Source organism: Lepisma saccharinum, chromosome 9 (genome assembly GCF_977018435.1).
Source record: "Lepisma saccharinum chromosome 9, izLepSacc3.1, whole genome shotgun sequence".
NCBI classification, from domain to species: domain Eukaryota; kingdom Metazoa; phylum Arthropoda; class Insecta; order Zygentoma; family Lepismatidae; genus Lepisma; species Lepisma saccharinum.
Window position 1 is genome coordinate 89568706 of NC_139237.1, and position 24256 is coordinate 89592961.

Consider the following 24256-nt stretch of genomic DNA (forward strand, 5'->3'; position numbering starts at 1 on the left):
CTTTGTAATGATCATTCTTCTATGAAATATCCGTGCTGCTCACGTGCAAGATAAATGAAAGGGTTTAGCTGCGTGTGTGTTCTCAGGCCATGCGAAAAATATTGCTTATAAAATTGGTTGCTAACCAGACACTCAAAAATATTTTTTAAACTTATATTTATCGATATTTACCGTAACCTATGTAGTGCAAAATCGAAATTTTCACATTCTTCACTTCTTATAAATAAAGGCTTTTCAGTTTGTGTTCCATTTCTGTTGCGCAAATTATGATCAAATATTTTTGTGCAGATAAGAGAAAATACACTGAGAAGATTACATTAGTTGCACAGTACATATCTATACTTAGTTTATGTATAATTATTACAAGGAAATAATGTGTATAACCATGGGCGTATTTAAGGGGTATTCAACGGGTCCAACCCCCCTCTTTTTTTGGTTCACTAAAATTACCAGTTTCCTTGTTCTATCCGCTTGTTCATAAAAAATTCCTTCGGACTTATTTCATTCTCTTAAATTAGAGACGTATAGGACGGGATACGGATGGGAAGGAAATTTCGTAATTCCACACACCAGATGGGACTGCAGACCAATATCTGCAATTTCCTGATAGTTTCGGAATTTCTGCGATAAGAAACTGCATTGAGACTGTCAAATCAGTTTTTTTCCCCCCCTCGAATCATATTAAAGAAATTTGGTTCTTAAAAACGTAGTGACACAAGATGAACAGAAAAGTATCAATACTTCGTGACTACAAACACACAACTTTGTCGGGTCCAACATCCTCCCCCCATGCTCCCCATCAAGCTTCCGGCCAGCAGTGTCCTGGATTTTCACTTACGAAATAAAGCAACCCTATCATACCAAAAGTTGATCCATCCCCCCCCCCGTGAACTATATATACGCCCATGTGTATAACAATATCCCATACTGAAATGGTACGATATAATTATTTTGAATTTTGTACTGCGAGAAAAGCAGCCTCATCTCTTTACCCCGAACGCATTAATTGGTTGATTCACAACTTCACCACTAAGAATCCTATCGAGACGAGACATGGCAGCCTTGGTCTCGTTCTCGTTGAGAGTTGTAAATGTCTGTCTCGTGTTTATTTGTAAATATCTCATTGACAGTCTCGTCTCGATTTATAAACATCCGTCTCGGTTTGGGAGGGCAATTCTCGTTCTCGTCTCAAGTCTAGAAAAATATAGAATTAACATCGTATGCAAAGGCTTATCATTATAAATACAAAAAAAACCTTTCTTAATATAAATATAATTTTTTTGACTCCTCGTTTCGACGGTACAGCCCTCGAAAACTAAATATTATCGTGCTTATATATGCAAACCAAACTGCAGATTCAGAATTACCAGGAATGAACTGGCGTTATAATTATTATACACAAAATTCATGATTTATCTGAGGAAGTCGCATGTTCCAGGTTTGACTCTCGACCTGGGCATGACTGATTCCTTGTGAGTGACATTTCATTGAACTGGAAATTGTTACATGGGAGGATGTTTGCTCGAGACTTAGGGGACAGCTAGGGGGATGCTTCTATTGTTAATGTTAGTGTTGCTCACGAGACGAGGCTTGTTCCGTCTCGTCTCGTAAAAGGAGATGGGACAAGTGAATGATTTCGAAATGAGATGGGACAGAAGAAAAAGTTCGTCTCTTATCATGGCAGGTTGGGTGATACTTAGATTGTGCAGTTAGTGGTAGTGTGTGTGTGTGTGGGGGGGGGGGTGTACTCCTGCACCCCGACTTCGAATACTTCTTGTAGCGATTTGCCAAAAGTGGGAAGAAATGTGATGTTAGAGATGATACATAATAAATTAACCATGCGTTCTCATCGTTGCGGTTAAACAAAGTGAACGGAAAAGCGACGTAAAAGTAGGCTAAATACAAAAATTTGCAATATATATATTAACCGAAGAAAACTGTCATTTACTGCAGGAAATTTAAAAACTCACCGTACCTTTTTATACCGTATCACCTCTTATATTGCAGAAATTGGTGTGTAAACCAGTGTGTTCCAAAAGTATTATCTTAAAATTTGTGAAGAAAATATTATGACGAAAATAATTGTAATTCCAGAAAAGTCATTCCTATAACATTAAGTTCTTGCCAGTCAGAACTAACCTATGTATTCGGAATGAACAAGGCTGTTCACGTGTTCAGCCATTGACTGTTACAAGGTTTGCTTTGTCACCCTAATGGGAAAACCCTCTACCGAGTGGCTGAATTATAGTAAATACTACTATACTGCTAGGGCATAATTCATCTCCAAGAAATGGAGCACAGATTTTTGCACTGGAAGTTGTAAGATACTTGTTTTACACAGTAACAAGTGAATTTTTGTCGCTTCCGCGATTCATGCTAAGCTGACGGGACGAGCAGAAGCCCCGCCTGCACGCATTTCTAAGTGATGACGTCAGAGGACCTCCTGTCTGTGGAGAGGACGTTTTCAAATCCGTGACGTAGTAGGTGAATTTCAGCAGTGTTTGAAGGCGTGTTTCTCGAGAACCGAAACAAATATCGCCGAGATATTTTGCACATCTGATGTTTGTGTCATTATCTGTAAAATGAATGGATTTAAAACGTTTTTCATGTCAAAGTGGAAATGTCCATTTTATTCGAATTTTATTATTATTGCAGTTGTTTATTATTATCATGCTATTCGATCCACAAGGCGAGTGAATATCCAGCACAAGTATATTCCATTAATTATTTTACATTTCATAGTTATTATACTGAAATTCACAGTTATTGTATTTTGTTATTAACTTTTGCAAGTGTCGTTCAAGAAAGAACTTTAGAAGTTAGAAAAAAATACTCACAAAGTTTATATTATGTGACGTCATCTAAAATTATGATTTTTCGAATTCTGAAAACTGTGGAATCATTTATTCTTTGGATTAAATGGTAGAATATAAAAATATAGCTTGGTTCCTGTATTTTTCACTCATTTCTTCGATCTAATGAATATTTTACATTGATTACTCTGTTCGAATACTAACCAAGTGAACTTTATTTCTGTTATTAACAATAAAAATAACAAACTTCCTGCTTTCTTGTAACTTGAAATGAAGGATGTCAGTTTCCGGGGGGGGATCGACTGAGCTACCGGCGCCTATGGAGAGAGCGCTTATCAACAACCTAAAGGCAAATTCGTTATAATATGATTATAAATAGTCCCAACTTTTAAATTAGGCAACCCATGTGCATCAGACAATTATAATTTTCGAAAGATGTAAAATATTTTCATTTGATTTGATGAAGTGCCGACTGCAGAGCATACTCCCTCGTGTTTGTGTCCAATCTTTTCGTTTTACTGCCTAAATCCACTGATTTTTACATATCGAGTCTGTCTGAAAACGATGCATAGATACCTGAGAACAATAGTTTGTTTCCAATCTCATGTTCAAACCAAAAGCCACACAAACATTGTTGCCTTTTCCGAAGACACTGCCTTTACACCTTTGAATTCAATATTATTCTTTTCAAAACCGGAAGTGTAGTCAATCTGTGGTGTAGTCGCCGCCAGCGCCATGCAATCGCAGAAATGTAAACATCCGGAAAATAGCGACCATAAGGAAAAGAACCTTGGAAGAAAAGTCGCCGGGCAGCTTTCCCTTCTTCCGTTCAGCTCGGGCCATAAGGAAGCATGGTCCACTCTCCACCTCTCCTCCACGCGGGAATACGGTGCACAGGAGTCGCGGGTCTGTGCAGGTTTCTTTGCTTGTGGTTCCACTATACTGCTACCACTTGAAAACTGATATAATATCAGTACGTCCACCACTGTGGCAGCACGATAATTGTGTCCTTGCTCTTCAGACAGGTAACTGTTCTTCCACTTAAATACATGGGGAATTCGATGGTGATGACTATTATATCAGTTTTCAAGTTTAATTTAATTTTAAGCTAAGACATTATGTTAGAGCGTGATAAATGAATAATAAGTGCTGAAAAACCAGGAATTTATAAAAGATAATCGTCAACAACAGAAAATAAAAGATATCGAAACGCAAGAAAACGTTAAAATTTGCAATGTATATTTTACGCCACTTGCAATGTTTCACTATTTAATTCTATTCTTGTGAATTGTACCGTTGAAGACATTGATTTGAAAGTGATTTGGTCTTCGTTTTAATGGCTTTAGCCCTATACAATTATTGTGCATAAATGCATTGTAACGATACATTTCACAAGTATTATTATTGACATTGTTAGCATTATTGATATTATCATTTAATCTGTATCTGCCTCCCCGATGGCACAGTGGTAGGTAGCGTCCTCGCCTTGTAATCAAGGGGTCCCGGTTTCGATACCCGGTGGAGGCACATAGTGGTTCGGATCCAACTTTAAACTGTAGGTCTAGTCCCGATTAGCCTTACTGTGCATAAAGTGGACTTAAAACACCAACTCAATTAATCTGTATCTGAGAATGTATCGAGTCTGCAAAGCATTTCGTTTTGTATTGTTGAGCTCCCAAGTGTTTAGTAAATTGGGTAACTTATTATATTTTTTCAATAACGATCTTATTAATCGACCTCGCATCATTTCTGCGCAGCCAAAGTGTTTATTTGTACTTAAAATTACTAACATTTCGCATTTGTATGGTAAAATAGCGAACACAGTGCATCGCCAAGGTACATTCAGTTCTGTTCCAATGTATGATTTGTACATAATAATAATGAAATGTATAATCTTTCAAGGCGTCATGCTTTGGGCGCGGCTCGTGACGCGACAGGTTCGAGTCTCCTTGGGGGGAAGAGTAACAACTTCTCTCCTGAGATTTCGGCCAGTGTATGGTACCAGTAACAACCCACCATCGTGAAGAAACTGAGAACTACGAATGAGTAGCGTATCCCGGTCACGGAAGCCCGCAACCACTGCGGGTTCGTCTTGCTGACCTCGGCAGGTGTGCGAGAGGCGGGTAGTCGGTAGGTAGGCCCTGGCCCTCGCGGGCTGTTGCGCAACGGGTTATTTATACAGAGCATTCCCTGACATTCGCTACGAGACTCGCTGACCCGTTCACCGGGAAAGACAAGCGCTGATGCCGGGCAGCTTGCCGGCGAGTCTCGTAGCGAATGTCAGGGAATGCTCTGTATGTTTCTGTAGTTGAAATGGAAGACATGAAATCCTACTCTGCGCCCCCATGAGAAAAATCTTTCAGGCCTTATATTTGGTTCAAGGGCACGCCAATATATTGCAGGATGCATTAACACCGACTTCAATCACTTTATTAGGGCTAAGATTGATAAAAACAATACTACACGCACACCCTTTCAATGTATTTTCTTTGACAATTCGACGATAAGCTTAGACGCCCCTGAAGATAAAGTTCGCGCCTTGTTCCCACTGGATTCGTCCATGGACGGCGCCCGAATGTCTCACGCCACAAATTTAGGGGTGGTGGGCCCCTCCTTGAGTACCATTGTTGGGGAGGTTGACAAAAATCGTTACTTATCCCATTTGATACCTGTAGAATAGCTTTCACGTGGTGATTTTTAAAATAACCTTTTTGTGAGAAAGGAGTAAGTTTTTTTTTTTTACAAAATTGGAATTAAAGGAGCGAATAATTATCTGAAACGCAAGAAATGTCTGTTAGATTATTTCTATAGGGTGAGGCAGTCAAACGGGAAGATTAAAAAAATTCACAGAAAATAGAGAAAACAAATATTAGTTAATTTTTGAACATGAATGTACTGTACATGAGTTGAAATTACTAGTGTAACTGAAAAATGTTCCATTTTTTTTTAATATGGTGTCAGTAAGATGACGTCCTAGATGCTGCACACATTGTCGGAGTCTCAGAGTAAATCCGCCCATGACGCTTCGTAGCATCTCCAACGGAATGTTGTGGATCTCTTGCCGAATTCGCTTCTTCAAATTATCCCTGGTTCTTGGAGGGTTGTCCTTGAATACTTTGGATTTGAGGTAACCCCAAAGGAAAAAGTCAGGAGCCTTCAAATCGGGTGAACGGGCAGGCCACGGAATATCGCCGAATGTGCTGATGAGACGACCATGAGGTGCGAGTCTAAGCACATCCATAGACACTCTGGCAGTATGGCTAGTTGCACCATCTGGGTCATAGTCATCGAGGACAGGCAGGAAAACGGTTACCAATATGTCAGCATATCGTCATGGGCAGATTTACTCTGAGACTCCGACAATGTGTGCAAAACCAAGGACACCATCTTACTGACACCATATTAAGAAAAAATAACATTTTTCAGGTACACTAGCAATTTCAACTCATGTACAGTACATTCATGTTAAAAAAATAACTAATATTTGTTTTCTCTATTTTTTGTGAATTTTTTAAATCTCCCCTTTTGATTGCCTCACCCTATATTTGAATTTTATACTAAATAATATATGAATGGATGGTATTGTAGTGAATAAATATTCGTGCCGTATACAATTGAATCGGCAGGTTTAAGAAGGGAATGAAGACCAAAAAAATGGCAAAATGACCTTTTGTACTCGACATCATCGGAAAGCGTCGCTCTACACGTGAGTGTGAAGAAAGATATAAAAAGCAGTCCCTAGAGGAAGATACAGAACCCTGAAATCAACGTAAGGTGTAAGAAAGAAATGAATCCCGGACCTTATACGTTTTTTTTTTGATTTCCCACAAATTTTGTTTTTGGACTTATTCCCTTCTTAAACCTGCCGATTCAATTGATTTTGCTGAAATATTAATTTTTCTTATTTAGCGTCGTGTTTCTGCCACTTTTGGCTAATCGTGATGATGAAGAGTGATGATATGATGAAATTGAGGAAGGGACACACAAAAGAACACCCATGCCCAGGCCGAAATTCCAACCCGGGACCCCTGGGGTCGTAGCTGCCACGCAAATCTCTCCCACGGAGGTCAGCTTTTGATATGTAAACAAGGTCAACACGAGGAGAGATAAGATTTTGGTTTAGGGGACTTCACCCACTGAGACCTGCTTTGCTGTAGCTCGAACGCCACTGTATCTCCATGCTACAAACTACGTAAGAAGAACTCTACCTGCTTGTATGGTATTATTAATTTTTCCTTTCGTTGTTGTTCCTCGAGCTGTTTTTGTGTCATCGCTGGGGTTGGAGATGAAAAACGTAGAAGTTCGATAATCACGCAAAACCGGATATTTGGGTAGATTAGCCGCCAAGGTTTTTCCTGTTGTGTTAACCTTCCTGTTGGGTCAACATCTAGATTCCTGAAATTTGATGTCAAACGAGCGCCGACGGAAACATCCGTGCTGGACTGGACCGGTTAGGTTTGTTTCGCAGGTAAGCGAAAGTATTTACAGTATAATGTCTTCGTTATTATGCAAACTCTGGTGCAGTAGGTCAATGTTTTTTTTTTTTTAAATAAGACGGAAATAGGTTTCGAAGTCCAACTATCGACTTCGATTTCCTAACTATCCTGTTTACAGTTCGTTACATAATGCTTACCAGCCGAACAAAACAGACGGTTTGCTTTCTGCAGTTTCAATTGCTCCACGTTCCGCTTCAGATGCAAGGACTTTTCGCTGCTGTTTGGTGTACGTGACTTCAGCGCCATCACAGCGAGTACATCTTAAAATTGGTGCATAAGGATCTTAAATGAAGGATGATCTGGCAATCTTGCGGCTTAGTTAGGTGCGTACAGATGAGAAATGGTCTATGTGTATTCCCTTCACCAAATTAAACAGTTTTTGGAGTATTAGAATTAGTTTTTGCAATGGTGTACTTGCGATTTCATTTTGGGTAGGTTAACGGTGGCAGATTAGTGTGTGTGTTCCGTACAGTAGGTAGTTAGGTTATTTCATTGCAATTGTATGTTGGGAATACTGACATTCAATTGTAGAAGTCTGTATAGATTGGAAAACATTAATGCAGTGTGTAAGTTATTCATAACAAAGATATATTTGGGCTATATTTCGTTTTAGTCCGTTCATAATTATGGGAACATCTTACTACAGCGAATGTGTGGGGGACCTGGTATTAGAATCGTTCAACTTTGAAATTTGTTTACAAAATCTGTAGGAAGTTTCAAATGCCAGATATAATGAAGATTGTGTTCAGCCCGTGACAGAAATAACATACGGTCATTCTACAATTTCAGATGCATATTATGATAGACAAATGGCTCAAGTTTGAAATATTGGGTAATTTATTAGATTACTATTATACAGAATCTAACGAGTACTTTGTGGTCCCTCCAAAAATTGTCCTCCCCCACCCCTTCCCCGCGAGGATTAATGCTGTTGGCCAGAAAGACGGTTCAAGTAATACCCAGAAGAGAGGATACCCTCTCTAACTCCAAATACGAGATCACCCTGACTAAATATGAAAATCTTTATTTGGCGTAACTTTAGACCTAACTTTGGGGGGAGGGGGTCAGAATCGAACTTGGAGCTTAACTTTGAGGGGGAGCAGAATCAAAAAGTCTTCCATCCCATAAACATAGCAACCAGGATTAAATAACTGTTACTTTGCGAAATCCCCTGTACTTAGCACCACGCCATGAAGGCGTATAGGGGGTGTGGGGGTAACGCCCCACACTTTCTTGATCCGGTCGTGAGTGGGGGTGATGTGATCAGCATCACGCCCCTGACCGCCTTTACCCCCCAGGGTTTCCCCCAGGTACCCATGTCATACATACCCGGGGCCGCTTCCAACGTTAGAAAAGTTTACTTTGCGAAATCAAAAATATCATTCTTTACTACGTTGCTTCTCACATAAGTAACCTTAACTTGTAAATTTTAACAAACCTGAAAATTTTGGGGGAGGGTAAGTACAGGCCCCGGCAAGTTACGTCTATGTTTGGCAGTCGTGGATATTCCGGGGCAGCTCAGTGGGCTGCTTACAAGCTACTTTGTCCTAGGTTTAAGCTGACATAATGTGAGCTAGTTGTTACTTGTCAATGTTTAGAAGCTTTATCTGCACTGTTTGCACTAAATGTTTATGTCGTGTTACTTTCTATTGCAATTGTACGTGAATACGCCACGATTCATTCAAGCAACACTTGGTTATGTGTATTTTTTTTTATCTTGTGACATTTTGTTAGTATTTCGAAAATTTTCCTCTTTCAAAACATAAAAGCACAATGCGAATTTTCCAAGGTGAGTAATATTTAATTACTATGATTCTTCCTCCGTGCATTACTATGGACAACAAGAGCATACCTGAAGGCAGACGTGTTATTTATTGCAAACAAAAGTGACCGCAACAAATTTACATCCCGTTCCACTGTTTCTGTTTGTTCTTGTTTGATCTTCGGGAAGTGTCACAACAGTAAACATTATCATCTGAGTTTAATACAGTTAAATTGTCACGGACGAGTTGAAAGATGTTAATTGTAAGTCAAGGTTTCTGTTTCATTTTTAGGACCTTATGCATAACGTAAGCCAGAGCGAATTAGCATGGTGATGAACCATTTGGGAGCACGTGTTTTTAGCGGGAGGTACTGATGTTCCTTCGTATTGGTTTCAGGGTGGTGTGGTGGACTAACCGCGAAAGAGATTAAGCGCAAAAGGTTTAAACGCGAAAGGTATTAAGCGTGAAAGGAACTACAGCGAAACAGATTAATTCAGAAACCAAACTTGGACACCGAAATAAGCGCGAAAGGAACAACCGCGAAACGAAAATTGAACACCGGAATGAACGCGAAAGGAACAACCGCGAAACGAAAATTGAACACCGAAATAAGCGCGAAAGGAACAACCGCGAAACGAAAATTGAACACCGGAATAAGCGCGAAAGGAACAACCGCAAAACGGATTAAGCACGAAAGGAATTAGAGCGAAACGGCCTAAACGCGAACGGAATAACCGCGAAGGAATAAGCGCGAGACGCTCAACTGCGAAAATTTAACTTTCGCTCTGAATCCCTTTGGCGACCGTTCAGGGCACCCACAAGTCCAGTGGCGCAGGAACGTTTTTCATTTTGGGGCGGTACAAAAATTCAACCTTCCATACATACCTAGGTAAAATGTGGGGGCATATGAAATTCCATTTTACACGTGAATATCGAGTTTTAATGCAAAATTTGCCTAAATAATTTTTATTTATCTTTTATTATTATTATTATTTTTACAATTTATGACTATTAAAAGAAAAGGTTTCAAGACCAGATAACATTTCCAAAACATATATAGTTCTGATGCTTGTTCTGAGCTCATTTTGAATTTAATGGGATTGATTGATTTCCTTTATTTTACTTCGCTTTTTTGTGCCACTTTTGGCTAATTTGCGAAGATGGGGATGAGTAATGGTATGATGAAATTGATGAATGGACAGTCACAAACATCCATGGCCAGGCCGGGATTCGAACCCGAGACCCCTGCTGTCGTAGCGCGATGTGCTAACCACTCCGCCACGGGGACCGGCTTAATGGGATGGAAAACCAGGAGTTCGTAATATGAAAATTACGAGCAAAGCTACATATATTCATTTTAATGCAGCTTGCGATTTAAGGGTGTGTCATTCCCGAGAATAATCATTTCCTACCCAATGAATATGAAAATCTTATATTTTAATATATCGTACTTACAGAATTCCACTTCAGTTCAGTTCATTTTAGAGCCCCATAGCTATTGATGAAGGAATTTGGAGCATAAAGGTAGAAATATCAATCATAAAATATCATTAAACTAATTTATGGCAGATATGTATTCTATCAAAAACGAAAACTGTGCCCTGTCTTTGACGTATGTTAACAGCACTTTTCGAACGCTTTTTGACAGCTATAGCGTTGTGTTGTCTTTTTAAAGAAAATACTGAATCGAGATGATTCCCTAACTTTGAAGTACTTGTAAAACATTTCACATAGTAATTATTTGTAATGTAATTATCTGTACCTTTTGATGCTCTTCAAACACTGAAAGTACTATCATTGCATATGCTAAACCGAAATCCTTCATATGTCAGAGCAAGCAAAGTTAGAGGAAAACCATACGCTCGAAATATTTTTTTTCAGTCGTTGTTGGACAATATGAAGAGACGGTTGATTTCTTTCCGCATGTAGTCGTATTCAATTCAGATACATGCGTGTGTTTTATGGTGACATGTTAATTCCTCGTTTATGTAAAAAAGTGAACTTTAATGTAAGTGAAAGCATGTGCGTGTCACCAGCCGAAGATTTTCGCATATGGTACATTTTAAAAAGGGTAAGGAAATTTTCATCCTCCGAGGCAAGTGTTGATTTTAGTTACGGTAAGGGCCTGCAGCCCGTATAATGTGACCATGCAAAATAACCCATGTTTTGAAGCAGCCCCAAAATTTTATTTTCAATCAACCAAATCAATCATTATCTGTTGCCGACTGTGACTCCAATTATGCGTGTTGAGGTGGTAAGTTCTGTTTAATTGTGCACACAGTCCTAATTTCGCGCTCCCGGATTTTTAACTGTCCAGACTTGTGAAGAAATATCTTGCAGATGATTTTCTTGAGACGAAGCTAATAATTTACTAAAATTCTGGTATAAGCGTTAAATAAAAGTCACCTCAATTTTCCTTAACTTTTGCGGCTGGCAGTACCTTACTCTCCGGACAACCCTCGCATTAATTTTCACCTGAATGGCTTACGTCACAGTACGTTGGTTTACAAGTGAACGTTCATGTTTCCATTATGCTCATTCTTCACGGCCGTTCTTTGTTGTTTTCAATGACGCCAAAGCCAAACGTGCCAGTTATCTGCACAACAAATAAATCAGTAAACGAATTGCAATCTACAGTGTCAACTCACACATTGTTTTCTAGTATCTCTGGAGACATGGACTTAAAAGCAGTAGAGATAAGTATACTTAGGTTCCCAGAGTTCAACATACACAGAGAATACCCCCTGGCGCCGCTTCTATAAAAATAAGAATGCACACCGAAGCGACAGGCGACACGTGTCACTTCAGGATTTCATCAATCGAACACAGGATTGTGCGGTCTGTCATTCCGCTACAGTGTGAAACGTTGCTTCCGATTGGCTCATTCACAAGCCACATGTTTCTTGCAGGCCTAACAAGGCTCTGGCGTCAGTGTTTTGTCCTTATTTGTGCTGAGTGCCTATTTACAGCCTCAGCTTTGAAATAGGTAACGGGAATTTAGACCTTCGAGACAGTGATTTTAGATATGTAAGGGTAGATTTTAGATATGTAAGCCAAGTGTTGACGTACCCAAAAGATAATTCAAATTTAAATTCAAGTGACATACGATTTTTTTTAAAAAAAAGTAAATTCCGTGGTGGCAGATCTTGTATTTGATTCTTACTTTAAGTCGGATTTCATAATCTTTAAGTTAATCGCGACGCTGTGCATTTAACGAAGTTGGTGAAGAGGCGGGTGCAAAGGGAGGCCCAGGTCGAGGGTGGGGTTCGAATCTAGCACCTAGAACTTTCATTGGCCAGTTCGTGATGTATTTATACATTTACTTACTTTTATTTGAGATAACCACTTTTGCATTTTTTCCCATGTCTCATGTAGATATATAAACTAACATTTTTTATCACTTTGTGTACATTATTATTTGAGATGAAATACTACTGATATAAATTACTCTGACTGATATACCACATTGTCTAAAAAAAAGAAATGATAACAGTAAAGTATATCCAACTGTAAGGTTAGGTTTACAAATCAAAGATTCCAAAAAAACTGTGGAAGAGGAATTGCAAAGTTTACAAGTATTGTAGAAGGTCTCTCTTTTTTGTATGTATCTATTACACTCAAATATAATATGATGTGTATCTTCCTTATTGCCACATATACAGCTTGGTTTTGTACAATCCGAATCTTTTGGAAATGGCTTTTAGTAGTTGACACGCACCTTCTGCCTTTAGGGTTTTATGTTAGTCGGAATTCTCAAAGGCTTCTTAGGGTTAGTAGGACCAAGCCCTTGAGTGGTCTGTGGTGCAGGATTTATTTGTAATTATCCTATATTGGTTCGGAATAAAAGATCATCCAGATCTCTTACTAGGAGATTTATTTAAACTTCCGATGATATACAAACACTTTTCAAACAGACAATTCACCCGATACAACTTGTAGGCCTAAACCTATTAGTTGTACCGAAGTTTATAACCCTGGTCTTTTCATGATGCAGGAGAACACCTTATTCAGAGTTGGGTTGTGAAATATCTGCCAACCTGGAGTACAAGTACACCAGCCGAACCGAAGAACGAAGCAAGATATTTCCTCAACGTCCCCTGAACCATCAGCCTTTCAGGAACCAGGAGAATGTCCCCATGACTTACAAAGGTCTTGCTCTTTTACGGTATATCAAAAATCTGTTTACATTTTTCCAAGGTAACTACATGGTTGTTTACATATCCATAGTTTCAGCATCTCTGCAAGAATTAAGTTTAACAATCCTTTACCTATAGAGGTATTAACAATAACACATTTTTAACATTTTTAAAGAAAATATTTCAACATAGATTAATACAATACAGAATGAACAGTTTTGTGCTTTGAAAAAGCATATGTTGACTGGTGCGCCACATAGCGTTCCCCCAGAAGAAAATAAAATTAAATATAAGTTAACGTTATTTAATTTTGTTTTATAACTTTTTCTCCTTTTTTTGTATATTTTTATTTTTCTTCCCCTTCTTCTTCTTCATGATGTGAGGCCATGTTTCATTTGGGATCGTCTTCTTGGACTTCATTCTTCATCTGCATGTAGCTTCTTGAGAAAACAGGAAATGATTTTACATGTTGTTCAAAATACTCCTTCGTAAAACTTTTTGACGTCCATTAGCCAGGTCTTCCATCCATTTAGGTATTCTTCTAGATTTTCCTCTTTTGGAATGGGAGATGGATTTTGTAAAGAAAATACAGGTTGTTCTGCACTTCTCTCGAAGATTGAATTATATACAAGTCCCTGTTTGTCAGAAAATAATGGGCAGTGTAGTTCCTCCTCATCTTCTTGATTCGGCAACCCTGGAGCGAAAACCTTCTTTCCTATATCTTCCTCGGCGGCGGACCTATTATCTGAATGCGATTCCCTTTCAGCCATCGATAGTTTAGCACACGAAGTCTTACCATTAATTGCTTCAAAACTATCATCTTGGTCATCTGGAATCAAACTTTCTTCAACGACTTGTCCCTTCACCGTTAAATATAATTTGTTGGCACCTGCATCCAAATTGACTCTATATCTCTTGAAGAATGGCTATCCAAATAAAAAATCTGCCTCTAAATTCTTCACTACGTAGACATGATCTTCAAAAGTGTGTCCTGCAATTTTCAAAAAAAAAAAAAAGAATGGTTCGGCATCCTACAATACGGGACCTCTTATGTCCAACAAAATCCTTTAACCTTATTCCTGGACATGTTTGCAGTTTCAAGCCTGGTAATCTCTCTCGGAGCTTTACCCAAACATTATAATTCATGACGGTGCATTCACTTCCTGTATCCGAAGAACATCTTATTTTTAATCCTAAAAGTTCTATTCGAATTTTTGGCATTTTGCTGCCAGAACAAACATTAAACAATTTCGCTTCTTCAGAATTTGGACACATAGTGCGACACATAGTTGTATGTCCTGACCTAATACGATTTAGCAATACTATTAATATCACATTCCTGATACCTTTAACTCTTGTAAACCAGGGCCTGATTCTATTGTAATTAGCTATCCTCTGATAAAAACTTCCCGCATTTTGAAATTCACTTTTGCACCATTCTTTCCAGTCGAGCACTCGTTCTGACATATCTTGCCATTTGTCTATTCGCATAGATTATGCATATAATCTACCCTACTGGGTCAAACAATTTCATTGTCATTCTGCCGCCTTACGCAGATGGACTACTAGGTCAATGCTAATGTATAGCTTGAAGCAAAAATGAGCCGTTGAATAATGCAATATGGAGATAACACTAAAATTGTGTGAGTACAAAATGAATTTCAGTTTTTTTAATATATATATATCTGAAGATTCAACTGCCGCATTTATATATTTGAATGTAATTAAACCCTATTATTTTCCCCTGTGGCATAGTGGTAACGTCGCCTTGTAATCAAGGGGTCCTGAGTTCGATACCCAATATTGCACAGTGACAGTGTTCGGATCGATTCATTTGGTACATTTTACTTCGCTTTCTTGACACTTTTGGCTAATCGCGAAGATGAGAGTTAGTGATGACAGGATGAAATTGATGAAGGGACTCTCACACACAAAGATCAACCATGCCCAGGCCGAGATTCGAACTGTAGGTCCAGTTCCGATTAGCCTATGTTCAGCATAAAGTGGACTTAAATCAAACTTTAAAAAAATTCTCGAGGCTGTTAAACTTGGTGATAAAGGATAGAATATTCTTCAAGAAAATTAGTCATAATATTATATCCAGAAGTCTGGCACTTGGGAGGGGTGATCACCCCTATCGCCTCCCCCGTGGATCCGCTCACGAAGCAACTTAAATGTGTATGTTCTTTGTTTTCCCTGCATCTAAACAAAGTGTAGGTAAGAGCAAGCCTATTATCGAAAGAACTTGGAGACAAGGCCGACATGTTCCATAACAAATGCAGTACACATTGAGGGGCGATGTATGGAGTTCTGAATTCCCACCGTTAATTGCCGTGGCAACTTGTATACTTCGTGAAATGCAAAATTTTTGTCAGTGTCGAGTTATCAAGCCCCTGGAGACTTCTTCGCGCCACTTTAAATGTTGTACAGGAATTAGTACTATTAATTGCATGGAATAAATTACATATAGTGTTCACTGTTCACATGGAACAGGCATTATTATAATTATTTTTGTACAACACATGTTTTACTCAAATGCAACATGTAGCGACGTAAAATAACACTAAATTGTGTACGTATTCAAAGTTTTCTTAATATATTATTTAAATATATTATATTACATAATCAATTCATCCGCCTCATATCAAACCAATAGTAAAAATTATATAAAATGTTTCTCAAATGTGATAGGGATGAGTGATGAAATTGATGAATGGACATTCACAAACAACCATGCCCAAGCGGGATTCGAACTCGGGACCTTTGGCGTCGCAGCGCGATGTGCTATATACTCAGCCACAGGGTCCGGCTGGACTATAAGAATAGCAGATATTGTGTTTACAAGCGAAGCGAGGAAGAACATTTTACGAAATGTATTTTTAATTGTGTAAAATTTGAAATCGAGGGGTGGGAAAATTGCCCCCCCCCCCCTCCGCTGGTGCCCCTGGCAGTCTGGAAGAAAACATCGAAGAAATACGTGAAAACTATTTCCATCTTGAGTATCCTTTTTTGCTGCTACTCTTAGATTCTGCTGGTCTTGCTTTTCTTTACTTCAATGTTTCATTCCCTAGAATTGATTTTCGTCCAAGATTGGGTATGTGGTGTCCCCCACCACTGCTTGAAAGCTTGTCGGTGTTGTACGATGACATCTCGTATGTATGTATATATGCATGGATGTGTGTATATGTAAAATTTCAACTAAATATGCTAGAAAAACTTCCATTTTTCCATTTCAAACTGTGGCCTAACCGCTGAAGTTCCTTGTCTCATGATTCCACGCAAGAAAGATTGCTGTTTCTTATCCATTGTACTTGTTGCATGTAAGTTCTTTTGTAGATTCAGACAATTCACCTTGAACAGTCGAGCAACTTGAAACTAGTGCTGGGAAGATCCTTATCATACAATGTCACGTACATACAAAATTTATCTCACAATACGTGTTCGAAGTGTTCGCAAGGCCATATTATGAACAAAGTTTGTGTTGCTTAGGTTATGTACGTGACAACGGATTCTCTCAGAAACAGGTCCTTCTCAGGTTAATCTCTTTTTCGAGTCCTGTTCAGCTAAAACTGATTCATTTACTGAATATGTGTATTCTCTTAAGTCAACCATGGAGAACTCCTGAAGCGCTACAATTGTATCTAAAAGTTCAATGGATTGAACGTCTTTGGATTGTTAGAACCAAAAAGACAAACCAGGTAATTACAAATATTTTAATAATTTATTAACAGCTGAATCTGGTGGGGACTGTATGTTGTGGAGTTTGGGGGAACGTGATTTCTTGGTGATACCTAAAAGAAAATTCACTGTACGATGCTATGAACGAACTGGAAATTATTATTTTGTTTGTCCCGTTGGATCTAAGGAAAATATTATCTAGGTCACATACCAACGTGATATGCTGGATATGTACAGTCACTGACAATCCCAGGTTGTAACAGCCCTATTCAGAGTCAGTGGCTTGGGTTCCTTACAACCGACGAATGTCCTTCACTCTATCCCTCATTCTCTCTCACACACACAACGCGGTGAGTCATGTGAGACAGGACCGGCCCTAGTTGGGTGCGGAGCGTGGGGCATACGCGAGGCATATAACAAAAAAATTTCAGAGATCTAAAAAATGAGAAATTTCTGTCCCTTAGTCTGAAGTATTATCACAATATAAACAATGTAACAATGAATAAAAATTAATTTATATATTTCGTATTATTACGTAAGACCAAGAAGCGGAACATGTTGAAGGTCAAAACCAAGAATTATTTGAGGAGAAAAAGAAATTTTTCAATTAGTGTTTCTTTTCATTTCGGATGTGACACTGATGTTCCCCGTGCCATGAAGACACATTTAGAGGATGTGGGAGTAGGGCCCCACACATTTTCAATCTCTGCCATCTTGTAGGTGATGTAATAAACCCCACGCTCATTCATCACTCATCCCCATCTTCGCAATTGGCCAAAAGTGGCAGAAAAGCGAAGTAAAATAAACCAAATCAATAATCAAATTACTAAAGAAATGTAATGAAATTGTACTGTACATTGCCTTTTAATATATAATATCAAATGACCTGCATTCTAAAGAAATCTAGATAAGATTGAAAATTTCCATGAGAATTACATAGCAAAAATATTCGGTTATAACTTAAACTAAAAATTACAAGCTCATTTTGAGAAACACGATCACTATTTTTGTATTTTATTATTCAGCATCATTTTCTGATACTTTTGGCTAATCGAGACGATGGAGGTGAGGATGAGTGATGATATGATGACATTTTTGAGGTGACACCAATATTCTGGCCGGATCTCGAACCCGAGACCCCAATCGTTGGAAAACAAGAAATTATTCATAAGAGCCATTCCATGTGAATGTGAACAAACAAGGTTAATTTTATTTTTATTCAAAGTATCAATTATGAAATGAAGTTAATGGAAAAACCAAGCAAAATGTGGATTTATTAATTGTTGAAGTACCTATTGGCAGCCAGGGGATGTAACAGTAGAGACATTCGCTTTTGATCCTTTTTAATATTTAATAGAACACCTTTACCATGCGGACCCGAAAGTGTACTAGAAGTAGAACCCTCTCATTTACCTAATTCCTTTTCTCTCCGGTCCTGGTACCTCCTCACATCGAGCACGCCACTTACTCCTCAACACTTTCTTCTCCTCACGCTCCACCAACGCTACTCCAGGATCAGCCACGACTTCCTCCCGGCCAATGTCTTTCAGCAATGATCAGAAGTCGCACTTGCATTCCTACTTCATGATCTCCCTCTCTGTCCACATAATATAAACATTAGTTTCGTGGCTCTTAAATAACATTGTCTCAAACCTATCAATATTTATAGTAGAAGTGGGATTTTATATTTGGTGTTTTCACTTAATTTAGTTTCATTTTGATATAGTAATATACCATAAGAAATCTAAATCAATTCTAATTTCGTTCTAATTGTCTCATTTTTTGTTTCTATATCTTAAGCTCAGAAGCATCCTACTTCATCTCTGAAACAAAGCTTAGTTTGAAGAATCTATTTATGATAATTTTCATAGTCTTTTGCATTGTTCCATAATCCTACAAAGTAAATCATGTGTATGGTGTCACACCCGTGACTAAATTTGTCACACCCGTCACAGGCAAAAAAATGTTTATAAAAAGAAGTATTTAGTAATATTTTTAGAAACTAAAAGCATCTAAATGTCGATTAAAGTTTGTTTTGTGAAAATAAAATAAAATTGTTTCAGTAAACATACAGTTTCACAGTGTTTTCTGAAAACTGAGGAAGGCCCTAATGCCCGTCAAAATTACAAAAAAATGTATTTTCTGTAGCTAAAAATTGAGATGGGGAGGAATATTCTGAAATTAAGAAAAATGAAATTACATGACTTGAAAGAGTTACATATTTGAAGGCGCTAAGAAAATAATTTAAAAATGAATGTAAATTTGTCTGAATGTCACATCCGTCGCAATGGAATTTGCCATAATGAAATAAATATTTTTAAAATGGGATAAAGACATAATATTTCTGAAGGTCAGACAAGATACTGCTACTGGTTGAATATTCTTATGAAAGGTCAGTTACTTGCTATGCCCATGAATAAGTGGTTGTAAGTATGCACAAAACTATCAGTTTGTTTCAAAGGTGGTATTTGTTCTATCAGTGAGAACATATTTCCTTATAATTTAGCACCTTTAGTGGAATTCAGGATAAGATAATGTCTAACATGATATTACATGAGGAATGTTTTGTCTTCTTTGTACAAGGCAACTCGTAATAAGTACGTACTCGGACTCAAGGGTGGTACTTCCGATATTTTAGTATGCGTGTCTGCTTTAGTGCTTTTCTAAGTTGTTTGCTGAAAGGCCTTTGCTAGATAATGAAAGTTCATAACTTTGCTCAGTTTCTTATTTCCAAGGGAACGGATTTATATGTATTGAAAATGTGCTAAATATATATTTAGTTATTTTCACCATAATATGGAGTTAAATATGTACTTAAAATTGTAAAAAATGACCATTTTAATAATATAACACACTATACGAGCTACATAAAATATAGTACGCTTACATTGACATTGTTTGAAGTTTGAAATCGTTTTAAAATGATAGGGTAATTATTTGAACACTATTGCAAAAGTCTCTATTCTACAAAAAAAAAAAAAAAACTAGTGAAGTCACTTTGCCCACTTCATTTCCTTACAGGCATTTGAACTAAGTATCAAACTGGAAAGGAGCCTCCCAACTTGTTTTCCAACACTTTTTACCAATTAGATCATTTTCAACGAGTACAGACCCTCTAAGAAACCTTATACTTGGCTCAGTACCCTCTATAGATTGTACAAAGAAGCAAATTTACAGTTTAAGGATGCAGACCTTCCGAAAAATCAGAGCGAAAGTACTAAAGTCTCATTCTTATCTACTTCTATTTTGGATTGCAAAAGACGAATGGTTCATTCCCCAGAAAGATGTGTGAACACACATCATCATGCACTTTTCTTTTGGAATGTCGAATGGGATTTTTTGTGGTGGTTTTCCTCAGTCATCCTATGCAACGATCCGTGGGAGGGTTACGATGGGTTATAACTCCCAGTCTCTCTTTTGATGCAGATTTTCTCAAAAAAATTAGTCGGATACACAAAATCTGGGAAATATATTTCATTGGTTGATTAATATGAATCTAAAGTCACCCTTTACGTCACTGGCTTCATGAAAATATCGGTTTGAAACCTTCAATACGGTGGTCATGGATATTTCTTCCATTTCCTTGTCAAATGATGCACAAATAATCGACAGCAACAACTAACAAGATGAATAAGATGATCAGATCAATGTGAGACCATCATTACTCATTAGAAGCAAGGCATAGTGTGGAGATTTTCGATACTTTTTCTAATAAAGGTGGCGAAGCCTAATGTGAGTTTTTCTTTATTTTCAGGCTTTGAAGCACCGCACTTCTCAAACTCGACAAGGAACTTCCGTATATATTGGACGTGAGGATCGCCCTGAGACGGAAAATGCTTCTTTGGAAATGGTGCTTGCTGATTTTGGGCATGCTCTTGCCTTACACGCTAAACCAAACCTTGACGAATGCCACATCACTCGTGGACTTCCTGGGGACAATCTTCAGATCAGGCGTTACGGTGGTGGAGGGAAGGAACAAGGACGTGCTGGATCCAGATGACGTGTACGACTTCATCGTGGTGGGTGGTGGGTCCGCAGGAGCGGTGGTGGCCAATAGGCTCAGCGAAGTAAATGACTGGAAGGTGCTGCTACTGGAAGCTGGAGGCTTCGACAATATTCTCACGGATGTCCCGGTTCTGGCCGCATACGTCGACCACGTGCCGGAAATGAACTGGAATTACTGGACCGAACCTTCCCCGTACGTCTGCCGAGGGCTGCAAGGAGGGCGCTGCATTTGGCCGCGAGGGAAAGTTTTAGGAGGCACGAGCGTCATCAACTACCTTCTGTACACCAGAGGCAACCGACGTGACTACGACGCCTGGGAAGCCATGGGGAACCCGGGTTGGGGCTACAGAGACGTTCTGCACTACTTCAAGAAGTCGGAGGACGAGAAAAATCCATACCTCGCTCAAACCATCTACCATTCCACAGGCGGGTACCAAACGGTGATGGACTCTCCCTACACGACGCCCCTGGCCAAGGCTTTTCTGGAAGCGGCGGAAGAGTTGGGCTTCGAAGTGAGGGATATCAACGGGAAGTTCCAGGAAGGGTTCTCCTTCTTCCAGGGAACCGCACGAGACGGTAGACGATGCAGCACGGAGAAAGCCTTTCTCCGGCCCATCAGGGATAGAACGAACTTTCACCTGTCTTTAGATTCGACAGTCACCAAGTTGTTGATCGACGAATCGACGAGATCGGTGTACGGGGTGGAGTACTACAGGGACGACGTGCGTCATTTCGTCAAAGCCAGGAAGGAAGTCATTCTCTCCGCAGGTACCTTGAACTCTCCTCAGCTCCTCATGTTGTCGGGCATCGGACCGGAAGATCACTTGGAGGAGTTGGGAATCCCGGTTGTGCACAACGCGCCGATGGTCGGTCGTAACCTGCAAGACCACATAGGGTTCGGCGGAGTGACTTTTCTAGTGAACGACACGGTTGGGCTTATAGAATCAAGAATCACAAACTTGAGGAACACTTTTGACTACTTTGTGAACGGCAAAGGCCCATTTACGGTGTTTGGAGGTGCCGAGGCTGTAGGCTTCGTACGAACCAAGTACGCAGGTAGTTACCCTGACATGGAGCTAATCTTTGCCCCAGGATCAACCAACTCTGACAACGGTGGCATCAGATATTCCCACGGCTTGAGCGACGAGTTGTACAATCAAGTGTTCAAGCCCATACTGGGTAAGGATACTTGGACGGTCTTCCCCATCATCTTGCAACCGGAGAGCACCGGGTTCTTGAAACTAAGATCCAAAGACCCTTTCGACCCACCTCTGTTCTACCCAAACTACCTCACGAGCAGAAGAGACGTCGATGTGGCCATGGAAGGATTGAAGCTCACCCTTAAGATGAGCAGAACGAGTGCGATGAGGAGGTACGGTAGCGACATCTACACCGTCCCACTTCCGGGTTGCGAGAATTTTCCCTTCGGCTCCGAGGATTACTGGGAGTGCCACCTTCGAACCTACACGATGCTCTTCCACCATCAGGTCGGAACTTGCAAGATGGGTCCAGAGTCGGATGAAGATGCTATTGTCGATCCCCGCCTCAGGGTGTACGGCGTCAAAAGGCTGAGGGTCATAGACTGCTCCATCGCACCCAGGATTCCTCGAAGCCACACCAACGCCGTGGCTCAGATGATTGCCGAGAAGGGATGCGACATGATCAAGGAAGACTGGGGGTTGTTGAATCAGTAGGATGGAACCTTTACTGCGCGGTATCAACATGTCGATTCTCGTCACTTGAAACGATTGCAATGCACAACTGTTAGTAGTTCTATTACCATGAGTGGGCACTTCATGTGCACAATGGTGCAAACTTCGGTAAGAACATCTACATCACTACTAAGCAGCCACAAATCAATTCTATAGAGGTGCGCTGCATACACATATTATCGACAGAGCTGTGTTGATAGTACTTTCATAAATAACCCCATTATAGGGAGCTTACCCTCTGAGCAAACAATCTACTTCAGCGTGCAAACTCCCTTAAAGATAAATGGTACATTTACACAGTGCTCGAAGTGGTGGGAATGCAGGAAATGCTATCCTCAGTTAATGCAATTTTCATAAGGAATCCCCCAGCTAGGAAAATTTGCACAAGTATTCGTAACCTACTGCACTATCTCCATGTTGATCCATACAAGCATCCCCTCTCCTATCGTATAATTCAATAAACCATCTTTCTACTTCGAGTAATGTGCTTATTTTAAACAACAATTGAAGCAATTGAAAAATGGTTTATAATTGCGATGATATTATGATTTTTTATTATTATATTCTCCTTCTCCAAGCAGAGAAACTTCGAAATAGATTAGAAATAATTGAATCTCAACATGTGAAAAGAGCGAAATATTGCATTTTTCTCGATTTAGGGTAAAACAATTGCCTTGCAAAATCACCTTCCTTGTAAATTACAATTGTCAAAGCAAAGGAACAAAATTTGTTTCTGGATTCAACCCATACACTTCAGTTAAAATTCTAACTAAGTATTTAATCATTGTAAACAAAAAGCCGAGTAGTCGTAATATTTATTTCACAAAATGTCATCAACGTTATGACTTAGTGATCACACTCTAAATTCTACAAGGTTCAAAAACATCCTTTTTTGCAAATTTTACCAAATTTGATTGGAAAACTAGGTAGTTGTACTATCATAACCATTTCTACAGACTGAACGTAATAACCAAGAACTTGTTAGTGCGACTACTGCACTGTTAGTACTGTATATCTACAAGGATCAACGATACCTTATGGGCTAGAGCTCTGGGTACCAAGTTTTGAACAGCATGAGCAACAGCATCTGAAGTAGAAAATGTTACTTAGGGGGATGTTTCGTTGTTCCTTGAGATTAAATGGAGGGTTTAACATGATGGCAACGAGATAGCTGGGGGGATGCCTTGCGAAAATCTGCACTCCCTTGAATTCGATCACTGATGAGCAAAAACTCGAAGTTCGCGCTACATATGAATTCATTGAACCAAAAAGCCTTGTATATTCTTAATTTATTTTTAATGTTCTTCTTATCACAATAAAACTGAAAAGATTTCAAAGAGAGTTTTTTTGTCTTTCAAATTTATAACCATTAATATGGAATGAAAAGATTCAAAGTAATTAATGCAAACGCAAGGAACCCAAAATGCCTCAATTACATTTTTTTGGTCCATTAACACATTAAAGTGCATAAACTGCTAATGATGCAGAAATGCATCAATTGAGAAGATCCGCACGACCATTTCAAAGAAATCAAAATTACACATTTAACTGTGTCAATTGAAGCACCAAAAGTACATCAACGTTCATTTATTGATTTCGGGTTCTGTGTGCTACATTAGATTACCCATTATATAGTGACATAATGGTGTCACT

The 24256-nt window shown here is 39.1% G+C and overlaps 1 pseudogene across 2 annotated transcripts; it reads left to right on the top strand.

Annotated features, from left to right (window-relative positions):
- The first annotated feature begins 7242 nt into the window (after window positions 1–7242).
- Window positions 7243–23940, top strand: LOC145992245 (glucose dehydrogenase [FAD, quinone] pseudogene; annotated as a pseudogene). Of its 2 annotated transcripts, none has more exons than XR_014442157.1 (2): window positions 7243–7281; window positions 20641–23940. The product of XR_014442157.1 is annotated as a glucose dehydrogenase [FAD, quinone] pseudogene, transcript variant X2 (transcript). The 2 variants fall into 2 exon arrangements; XR_014442156.1 differs by lacking the exon at window positions 7243–7281 and adding an exon at window positions 7510–7632.
- Window positions 23941–24256: the final 316 nt, after the last annotated feature.